We start from the raw sequence: 10525 nt of genomic DNA, 5'->3' as shown, positions 1-10525 counted from the left end.
CCCTCGGTTTATGAGAAACCTTCACTGGTCTTGGTGGCTCTACTACCATTGCTTTTTYCCCGCCACTCGTTCCTTCCAATCTTCTCACCGCCCCCGGATAGGAGACACACTGGACACTCCTTACCCTTGCCATCTCATTCTCTTTCACCAACAAGGCACCCCAGGAATTCAGGCACATGTTCACCTCCACAGTTGCAGAATTTCACTTCATGATACTCTTCCCTTCTGCACACACTTGACACGTGACCAAATCTTTTACATTTATGACACTGAAGGGGCTTGTGCACAAAAGCTCTTACAGGGTACCTTAGGAATCCTAACTTATATGAGAAKGGAGAGACTCTTTATCAAAGAACAATAGCATGGATTAAGTGAATTTMTTTTCTCCATCTACCAACAGACCACTCCATTTACAGTACCAGTCAAAAGTTTGGACATACCTACTCATTCAAGGGTTTCTCTTTATTTTWATTTTTTTTCTACAATGTAGAATAATAGTGAAGACATCAAAACTACGAAATAACACATATGGAATCATGTAGTAACCAAATCAAAATATATTTTAGATTGTTCAAAGTAGCCACCCTTTGCCTTAATGACAGCTTTGCACATTCTTGGCATTCTCTCAACCAGCTTCATGAGGAAGTCACCTGGAATGCATTTCAATATTAAGTTTAGGTGTGCCTTGTTTTTTGGTGGAATTTCTTTCCTTCTTAATGCGTTTGAGCCAATCAGTTGTGTTGTGACAAGGTAGGGGTGGTGTACAGAAGATAGCCCTATTTGGTAAAAGACCAAGTCCATATTATGGCAAGAACAGCTCAAATAAGCAAAGAGAAACGACAGCCCGTCATTAATTTAAGACATGAAGGTCAGTCAATCCGGAAAATTTGAAGGACTTTGAAAGTTTCTTCAAGTGCAGTCGCAAAAACCATCAAGCGCTATGATGAAACTGGCTCTCATGAGGACCGCCACAGGAAAGGGAGACTCAATGTTACCTCTGGTGCAGAGGATAAGTTCATTAGAGTTACCAGCCTCAGAACTTGCAGCCCAATTAAATGCTTCACAGAGTTCAAGTAATAGAAAYATCTCAACATCAACTGTTCAGAGGAGACTGTGTGAATCAGGCCTTCAATGATCGAATTGCTGCAAAGAAACCACTACTAAAGGACACCAATAAGAAGAAGAGACTTGGGCCAAGAAACACGAGCAATAGACATTAGAATGGTGGAAATCTGTCCTCTGGTCTGATGAATCCAAATTTGAGATGTTTGGTTCCAACCGCCGTGTCTTTGTGAGACGCAGAGTAGGTGAACGGATGCGGAGATCACATGCGGAGATCATCCGTTCACTTACTCTGCGTCGAGTAGGTGAACGGATGATCTCCGCATGTGTGGTTCCCACCGTGAAGCATGGAGGAGGAGATTTATTTTGAATTCAAGGCACACTTAACCAGCATGGCTACCACAGCATTCTGCAGCGATACGCCATCCCATCTGGTTTGCGTTTATTGGGACTATAATTTGCTTTTCAACAGGACAATGACCCAACACACCTCCAGGCTGCGTAAGGGCTATTTGACCAAGAAGGAGAGTGATGGAGTTCTGCATCAGATGACCTGGCCTCCACAATCACCCGACCTCAACCCAACTGAGATGGTTTGGGATGAGTTGGACTGCAGAGTGAAGGAAAWGCAGCCAACAAGTGCTCAGCATATGTGGGAACTCCTTCAAGACTGTTGGAAAATAATTCCAGGTGAAGCTGGTTGAGAGAATGCCAAGAGTGTGCAAAGCTGTCAAGAAGGCAAAGGGTGGCTACTTTGAAGAATCTAAAATAGATTTGGATTTTTCKAACACTTTTTGGGTTACTAWATGATTTCTGTTATTTCATAGTTTTGATGTCTTCACTGTTATTCTACAATGTAGAAAATAATAAAAATAAAGAAAAACACTTGAATGAGTAGGTGTGTCCAAACTTTTGGCTGTTACTGTATGTCTTCAATTACATCCTCTGCCTTTACTTCTTGCACCACCCCAGAAATAACACCCTTGATAGGCGCACTGCTACAAAAAAATCCATACAGGAAACATTCCACTCCGATATCTTTTTGAGTCTTAAAACAAGTTTCTTCTGATTTGCAGACACACACACATAAAAAGACCCCTTCTTGTGAATCTCACCCACACTTMCTCGAGAAGTTAAACGGATTTCCCAGGTAGCATTGATTCAAAACGCTCACTCTGAGTAAAACAAATCAAGTGGCTTMCTGTTTTCCTCCACAACTTTACTTCTCTTGTTTCCCTTTTTCTTTGACACTGTAACCCTCTCATTCTCACTCTYTGTGCTATTATCTTCACCCGACTCACTAGCAGTTTCAAACCAAACCTCCGTTTGGTGATAGAGGGGAGGTACGTGCCGCGACGTTGGCTCCCTCTGCTTGGAGTACCCAGGCTGGGCACCCCGACGCTGATGGCACYAATTAGGGGTAATTAGGGGAGAGTGCCAACCAGCCATGCAGGCCACATACAGTGGGGCAAAAAGTATTTAGTCAGCCACCAATTGTGCAAGTTCTCCCACTTARAAAGATGAGAGAGGCCTGTAATTTTCATCATAGGTACACTTCAACTATGACAGACAAAATGAGAAAAAAAATCCAGAAAATCACATTGTAGGATTTTTTATGAATTTATTTGCAAATTATGGTGGAAAATAAGTATTTGGTCACCTACAACAAGCAAGATTTCTGGCTCTCACAGACCTGTAACTTCTTCTTTAAGAGGCTCCTCTGTCCTCCATCGTTACCTGTATTAATGGCACCTGTTTGAACTTGTTATCAGTATAAAAGACACCTGTCCACAACCTCAAACAGTCAACACTCCAAACTTCCACTATGGCCAAGACCAAAGAGCTCTCAAAGGACACCAGAAACAAAATTGTAGACCTGCACCAGGCTGGGAAGAATGAATCTGCAATAGGTAAGCAGCTTGGTTTGAAGAAATCAACTGTGGTAGCAATTACTAGGAAATGGAAGACATACAAGACCACTGATAATCTCCCTCGATCTGGGCTTCCACGCAAGATCTCACTCCATGGGATCAAAATGATCACAAGAACGTGTGAGCAAAATCCGCGAACCACACGGGTGGACCTAGTGAATGACCTGCAGAGAGCTGGGACCAAAGTAAACAAAGCCTACCATCAGCAAGGGCATTGAAGATGAAACGTGGCTGGGTCTTTCAGCATGATAATGATCCAAAACACACCGCCGGGCAACGAAGGAGTGGCTTCGTAAGAAGCATTTCAAGGTCCCGGAGTGGCCTATTCAGTCTCCAGATCTCAACCCCATAGAAAATCTTTGGAGGGAGTTGAAAGTCTGTGTTGCCCAGCAACAGCCCAAAACATCACTGCTCTAGAGGAGATCTGCATGGAGGAATGGGCCAAAATACCAGCAACAGTGTGTGAAAACCTTGTGAAGATTACAGAAAACGTTTGATCTCTGTCATTGCCAAAAAGGGTATATAACAAAAGTATTGAGATAAACTTTTGTTATTGACCAAATACTTATTTTCCACCATAATTTGCAAATAAATTCATTAAAAATCCTACAATGTGATTTTCTGGATTTTTTTTCTCATTTTGTCTGTCATAGTTGAAGTGTACCTATGATGAAAATTACAGGCCGCTCTCATCTTTTTAAGTGGGAGAACTTGCACAATTGGTGGCTGACTAAATACTTTTTGCCCCACTGTAAATGGAGCCCCCATAGCGCAAATCGAGAGAGAAAAAGAGAGGCAAGGGGTGAGCCTATAGGGGGAAATAAAACTCACAGAGACACGGAGCTGAATATGAAAAGGACCGAGCCAATCCTAAGTTATTATGTTGTTACATCATTTTTTGTTGCCTAGTAAAGTCGTGTTTTCTGACTAGAACCTCCCTGTCTCTGTGTCCATCTCTGTGCGCTCAACCCAACACCCCACAGTTTACCACATACGGTAGAGAACACAAGCATCTCAGTAGCTTTGGGTGCCGTGGGCTCGAGCATACGGAGATTACCATGGAGGAACTGGTGGCTCAGTTTATCCTCAGCCAGCAGAAGCAACAGGCTCTCCAGCGTAGGTAATCCAGCTGAAAGGTGGTACGGCCCAGGAGTCTAKCCCGAATCAGTTCCTGGTCAAGCTAACGGAGAAGGATGTATTTGTGCACCTTCGAGAGGACGGCGCAGCGGGAAGGGTGGCCCAGCCTTTTGGCACCCTACCTCTCCGGGAAGGCCCAGAAGTCCTACCTCGACTTGAATGCCGACCAGGCAGCGAATTATGAGGGACTCAAACGCAAGATCCTGAGCCGTTATGGATTCAGCCTCGCACGCTGTGTACAACTGGTCCACAACTGAGTGCAGCAAGCCTGGGACACATCGCATGGAGCTGCCCCGGCCGGGAGGAGTCCATACCTGCCGCATTCCCCAGTTCCAGGGTAACCCGGATGGCGAGTTACGTCACCTCCTGTTGGGCACACACCAAGACGGCCCCTCCGATGGTTCCWGTACGAATTGATGGTGTCGACACCAGTTCTCTGCTGGACTCCGGCAGCATGGTGACCCTGGCCCAACCGCAGGGGCTCACACAAGAGGGGAAAGATGAACTGAGGGACGAAGAGATGACGGTCTCCTGTGTACATGGGGACAGGAAGAGGTACCCAACCGTGCTGGTATGGATAACCACCCCGAGGGGGGAGGCCAGATGCATTTGGGGGCTGTTCCTAACCTGCCCATCTCCTCAGTAGAGATTGCCCGATCTTTCAGGCAGTAGGGAGGAGGGACCTGGGGAGGCGTGTGAGGAAAAAGGACGGTCGCCTGCACAACCCACGTCCCGCCRTGAGAGGTGTCCACTGTCGAACCAGGAGGAGGGAGATGACCCTGCGCACGGAAACGAGCCATCCTCCGAGGAGGACCACAGGCTCCACTATATGGAGCTGGAGGCACCAGATGGGCCGCCCGACAAGGGAATCCTCATGKGCCAGTTCGGGACGGCCCAGTTAGAGGACCCCAACCTCCAGAACGCGAGGGGCAGGTGATCGCGGTGAAAGGCGTKCTGTTACCTGGGGTAAGTGAGTGGCGCTACCCACAYTTCGCCATCAAGCCCAATTTATTATATCAGATAGTAAAGCGCAATGGGGAGACAAAACAATTGATCCTCATACCAACCAGTATGTTAGTACTGTCTTGCAGCTCGCCCACACTCACCTGCTCGTGGCACACCTGGGGAAGGAGAAAACCAGGGAGCAGATTGGGAATCAATCCCACTGGCCCGGAGTCAAGCGCGCCATTGAGGACTACTGCCGTACCTGCCCAGAGTGCCAGATCACAGCCCTGAGGGCACATTATAGAAACCCTTTGGTTCCCCTGCCAATTATAGAGGTGCCGTTTGAGCGGGTGGCGATGGATCTGTTGGGTCCGTTGGTGAAGAGCACGAGGGAACACCAATACATCCTGGTAATCGTGGATTATACCACCCGGTATCCAGAGGCGATCCCGTTACACACAATGACAGCAAAAGATATTGCACGGGAGCTCTTCCATTTATTCAGTCGGGTGGATATTTCACGGGAAATCCTGACGAACCAGGCCACCACATTCATGTCTCGTGTAATGAAAGATGTCTGAATCAAACAGGTGAGGACCAGTGTGTACCATCCACAAAAGGATGGACTTGTCGAACGATTCAATAAGACCCTAAATCAGATGCTGAAGAAGGTCATCGAGAGAGACGGGAGGAACTGGGACCAGCTGTTGCCCCACCTGATGTTCTCAGTGAGCGAGGTACCACAAGCGTCCACTGAGTTCTCCCCCTTTGAGCTCCTGTATGGCCATCGGCCCTGTGGACTGCTGGACCTAGCCAAGGAGGTCTGGGAGGACCAACCGAAGCCGCTTTGCAGTGTGGTGGAACACGTGGAGGAGATGACGGAGAGGATTAAGGTGATTTGGTCAGTGGTGAGGGAGCACATGGCCCTGGCGCAACAGGGCCATACAACAAAGAGCAAATTCCTAGCTGCGTGGCACGGGCCCTACGACATCGTTGAGCGGGTAGGCGACGTCCATTATAAGGTCCGCCAACCATCGAAGTTTCCGTGGGGGAAGACCACATCCTGACCCAACGACAAGCGCTCTGAGAGTTGGTCGAGTAGAATACGTCCGTGTCCTCCAAGGCGCCGGGGCACACGGATCTTGTGGAACATCATATACACACACGTCCGGGACAAAAAGTGTGTAAATGGCCATACCGGATACCAGAAGCACGGAGGGCGGCGGTCTAACGGGAAGTGACGACAATGCTAGAGATGGGGGTACTGGAGGAGTCCCAGAGTGAGTGGTCTAGCCCTATAGTGCTGGWACAAAAACCRGACGGAACTGTCTAATTCTGAAATGACTTCCGGGGCCTGAACGAGGTCAGTAAATTTGACGCCTACCCCATGCCCCAGGTGGACGAACTGATGAACCACTAGAGGGGAAGGCGATATACAGTTGAAACCGGAAGTTTACATACACTTAGGTTGGAGTTATTAAAACTTGTTTTTCAACCACTCCATAAATTTCTTGTTAACAAACTATAGTTTTGGCAAGTCGGTTAGGACATCTACTTTGTGCATGACACAAGTAATTTTTTCAACAATTGTTTACAGACAGATTATTTCACTTATAATTCCCTGTATCACAATTCCAGTGGGTCAGAAGTTTACATACACTAAGTTGACTGTGCCTTTAAACAGCTTGGAAAATTCCAGAAAATGATGTCATGGCTTTAGAAGCTTCTGATAGGCTAATGGACATCATTCGAGTCAATTGGGGGTGTACCTTGGATGTATTTCAAGGGCTACCTTCAAACTCATTGCCTCTTTGCTTGGCATCATGAAAATCCAAATAAATTGTAGACCCCCACAAGTCTGGTTCATCCTTGGGAGCATTTTCCAAACGCCTGAAGGTACCACGTTCATCTGTACAAACAATAGTACGCAAGTATAAACACCATTGGACCATGCAGCCATCATACTGCTCAGGAAGGAGACACGTTCTGTCTCCTAGAGATGAACGTACGTTGGTGTGAAAAGTGCAAATCAATCCCAGAACAACAGCAAAGGACCCTGTGAAGATGCTGGAGGAAACATGTACAAAAGTATCTATATCCACAGTAAAACGAGTCCGATATCAACACAACCTGAAAGGCCGCTCAGCAAGGAAGAAGCCACTGCTCCAAAACTTCAAAGTTGTGTCAAAATGGCTTAAGGACAACAAAGTAAATGTATTGGAGTGGCACTCACAAAGCCCTGACCTCAATCCCATAGAAAATGTGTGGGCAGAACTGAAAAAGCGTGTGCGAGCAAGGAGGCCTACAAACCTGACTCAGTTACACCAGCTCTGTCAGGAGGAATGGGCCAAAATTCACCCAACTATTTTGTGGAAGCTTGTGGAAGGCTACGCGAAATGCTTGACCCAATTTTTAAACAATTATAAAGCGAATGCGTTCATATTACTCTTGAGTGTATGTAAACTTCTGACTCACTGGGAATGTGATGAAAGAAATAGAAGCTGAAATAAATAATTCTCTCTGCTATTATTCTGACAYTTCACATTCTTAAAATAAAKGGGTGATCCTAACAGACCTAAGACAGGGAATATTTACTATCATGTCAGGAATTGTGAAAAACKGAGTTTAAATGTATTTGGCTAAGGTGTATGTAAACTTCCGACTTCAACTGTACGTCAGCATCCTGGACCTGACGAAGGGGTACTGGCAGGTGCTGCTGGCAGCAGCCTCCCAGGAGAGGACGGCCTTCTCCACCCCGGGGGGGCTATACCACTACCGGGTTCTTCCCTTTGGGCTCCACAGGGCCCCAGCAACCTTCCAGCGACTCATGGACAGTGTCCTGCGCCCACACCGTGAGTACGCTGCTGCTAATTTGTATGATATAATCATGCACAGTGACAGTTGGGAGTCCCATCTCTGTAGGCTACAGGTGGTGGTGGATGTGCTAAGGGATGCGGTGCTGACCGCGAACCCCCATAAGTGCAAGCTGGGCTACGCCAAGGTGGAGTACGTGGGCTATCTGGAAATGTGAAGAACCAAGAAAAGAAAAATGCCGCCATTGATGAATGGCCGGTCCCCCGAACCAATAGGCAGGTGAACATGTTCCTGGGGTTAGCAGGCTATTACAGTCTATTTGTACCTAACTTTGCCGCAATAGCTTCTCCCCACACAGACCTAGAGAAGGCACGCCTACCCCAGACGGTGTGATGGATGGAGGACACTGAGGCGGCATTCCAGGCCCTGAAGGACACGCTATGTTTTCACCCGGTACTCGCCACCCCGGACTTCTCAAAAAATCTCCTGGTCCACACCGACGCGTCTGACATGGGTGGAGGCCGTCTTGTCCCAAGAGCAGGAAGGCGAGGAGCACTCCATGTATGTCCTCCAGAGGGAAAAGTACTCGATTGCCGAGAAGGTGAAGTGGGTGCTGGACACCCTCAAGTATTACCTCCTTGGGAGGAATTTCACCTTGATTACCATGCCCGACTCGTGTGGATAGCAAGAGGTAAGAACACGAATGACCGCTTCACCCGCTGGTTCCTGTCCTTATAGTGATTCTCTTTCTCTGTTATCCACAGGTCGGGGGCCCGGAACGGCAATGCGGACGCCCTCTCCAGGAGGGACGAAAWCCCAGTCCTAAGCACGCGCAAACCTAGTCCTGAGCACGCCTCCCGTCCGGTCGGGGGTGGGTTGGTATCCCGGGAGGTCTACCCCGGGGGTGGGTGATAGAGGGGAGGAACTCACAGGGGTCCTCTTAGGATCCCTCACCCTGGACCCATTTTCCTCTACTACTCTCTTCACTGCCTCAGCATATGACACCTGTACTACTCTKATCCTGGCAACCTCAACCTGCCTTTCTCTCATCGGACACTTCTGATCTCCAGCACCATTGGTACCCCTACAGTTAACGCACACTATTTTTTGCACCAATACTACACATTCCTTTGACTCATGCCCACCTGCACACTTACCACATCTAGGAATCTCCCTCCTACACACTGCTGCAACATGACCATAAGCTTGGCACCTAAAACACGAAAATGGGTTTGAAACAAAATCTCTCACAGGATAACTGACACATCCTAGTTTGACTTTGTCGGGTAAAGACTGCATCAAAACTCAGCAGGACAGACAGTATTGTCTCTGTTTCACCACGCTCTCTACCAGGTCTGTCACTCACTCGTGTGTCAATTTTTTKGGTAAAACACATGAGCATACAATCTGACTGGATAGGAATGTTAGGGGCTCGTTCTCCGCTCTGGTTCAGTGGTTGGCGGGGATGGACAGTACAGTGTAGGCTACTGTCTATGGTAGTACATTGCAGGAAGAAATATAGATAGAAGCATTGTATTGGAGGCCAAGCATTTGTTTCACCTGTCCAGATCAGTGTTGATGAAGACAAGGAGATAGACAACCCCTCTCAATGTGAAGCCCTTGGCCTAGTAGTGCATTGATCTGCATAGGCCAAAATGTTGTCAGAAGCTGTCTACTAACTATATTGGCAAGAAAAAAAAACTTGTTTGCACCTTCATATATACTAGTCATTGGTTTGCACATATATCCTTCATCCATGCATCCTAGTGGAAACTCMTATGTGTAAGTCTGTTTTTTCCCTTGTGATTTTTCCACCCCTCCTTACCTTGAGGAAAAAGGGAGCCAACAACTAGTTGTACAATGCATCCTGTGGATTTCCATAGCTGTGATTTGCCCCCCCACCCCCACCCCTACAAGGTACATGAATAAACATTCTGTTGTGTTCCTCTCAGTGGTAGACAACTAGACATTCTTACTCCTCTCACTCGATTACTGAGCATTCTGACCTTGGGTTTGCCTGTTAACATAAACAATAGATAAACAACAGAATATTTGACATTTGGTTAGATTTTTGTTGTTGTTGCAGTCAACATTCACACACATTCCTATTTAGCTGTTATTCAATTCAAATGTATGCAGCAGTGGATGAGCAAAGTATATGAACATAGCTATTTTGCAATGTATAATCCATGCTAACCATATGTTACAAGGCCTAGCAATGTACCAGGATAGTCTGAACTATTCCTCATAAAGAAAAAAAGATTGAATGCTGCCATCTGCTGAGGTGCCTGACTACTRACTCAGGCATAGTTTATGCCAAAAAATATTGAAAAAATTGTCTGGCCTACTTATTTACACAGCTATTTAAAACTAAACACTTTTCACTAAATCTTCATGATAACTAGTCAACAAGTTTGACCTTTTTATCCAAGGCTTCTATAATCTAGAGTAAATTTATTGTAGTCTCTCTAAACAAGTGCCTATTCATCAAAGCAATGTCTGAAAAAAAAGATGTATTGTATCAGTCAAAAGTTTGGACACACCTACTCATTCAAGTGTTTTTCTTTATTTTTTGTAACATTTCTACAATGTAGAATAATAGTGAAGACGTCATAACTGTGAAATAACACATATGG

Source organism: Salvelinus sp. IW2-2015, linkage group LG23 (genome assembly GCF_002910315.2).
Source record: "Salvelinus sp. IW2-2015 linkage group LG23, ASM291031v2, whole genome shotgun sequence".
Taxonomy (NCBI): domain Eukaryota; kingdom Metazoa; phylum Chordata; class Actinopteri; order Salmoniformes; family Salmonidae; genus Salvelinus; species Salvelinus sp. IW2-2015.
This window is presented reverse-complemented; position numbering follows the sequence as displayed.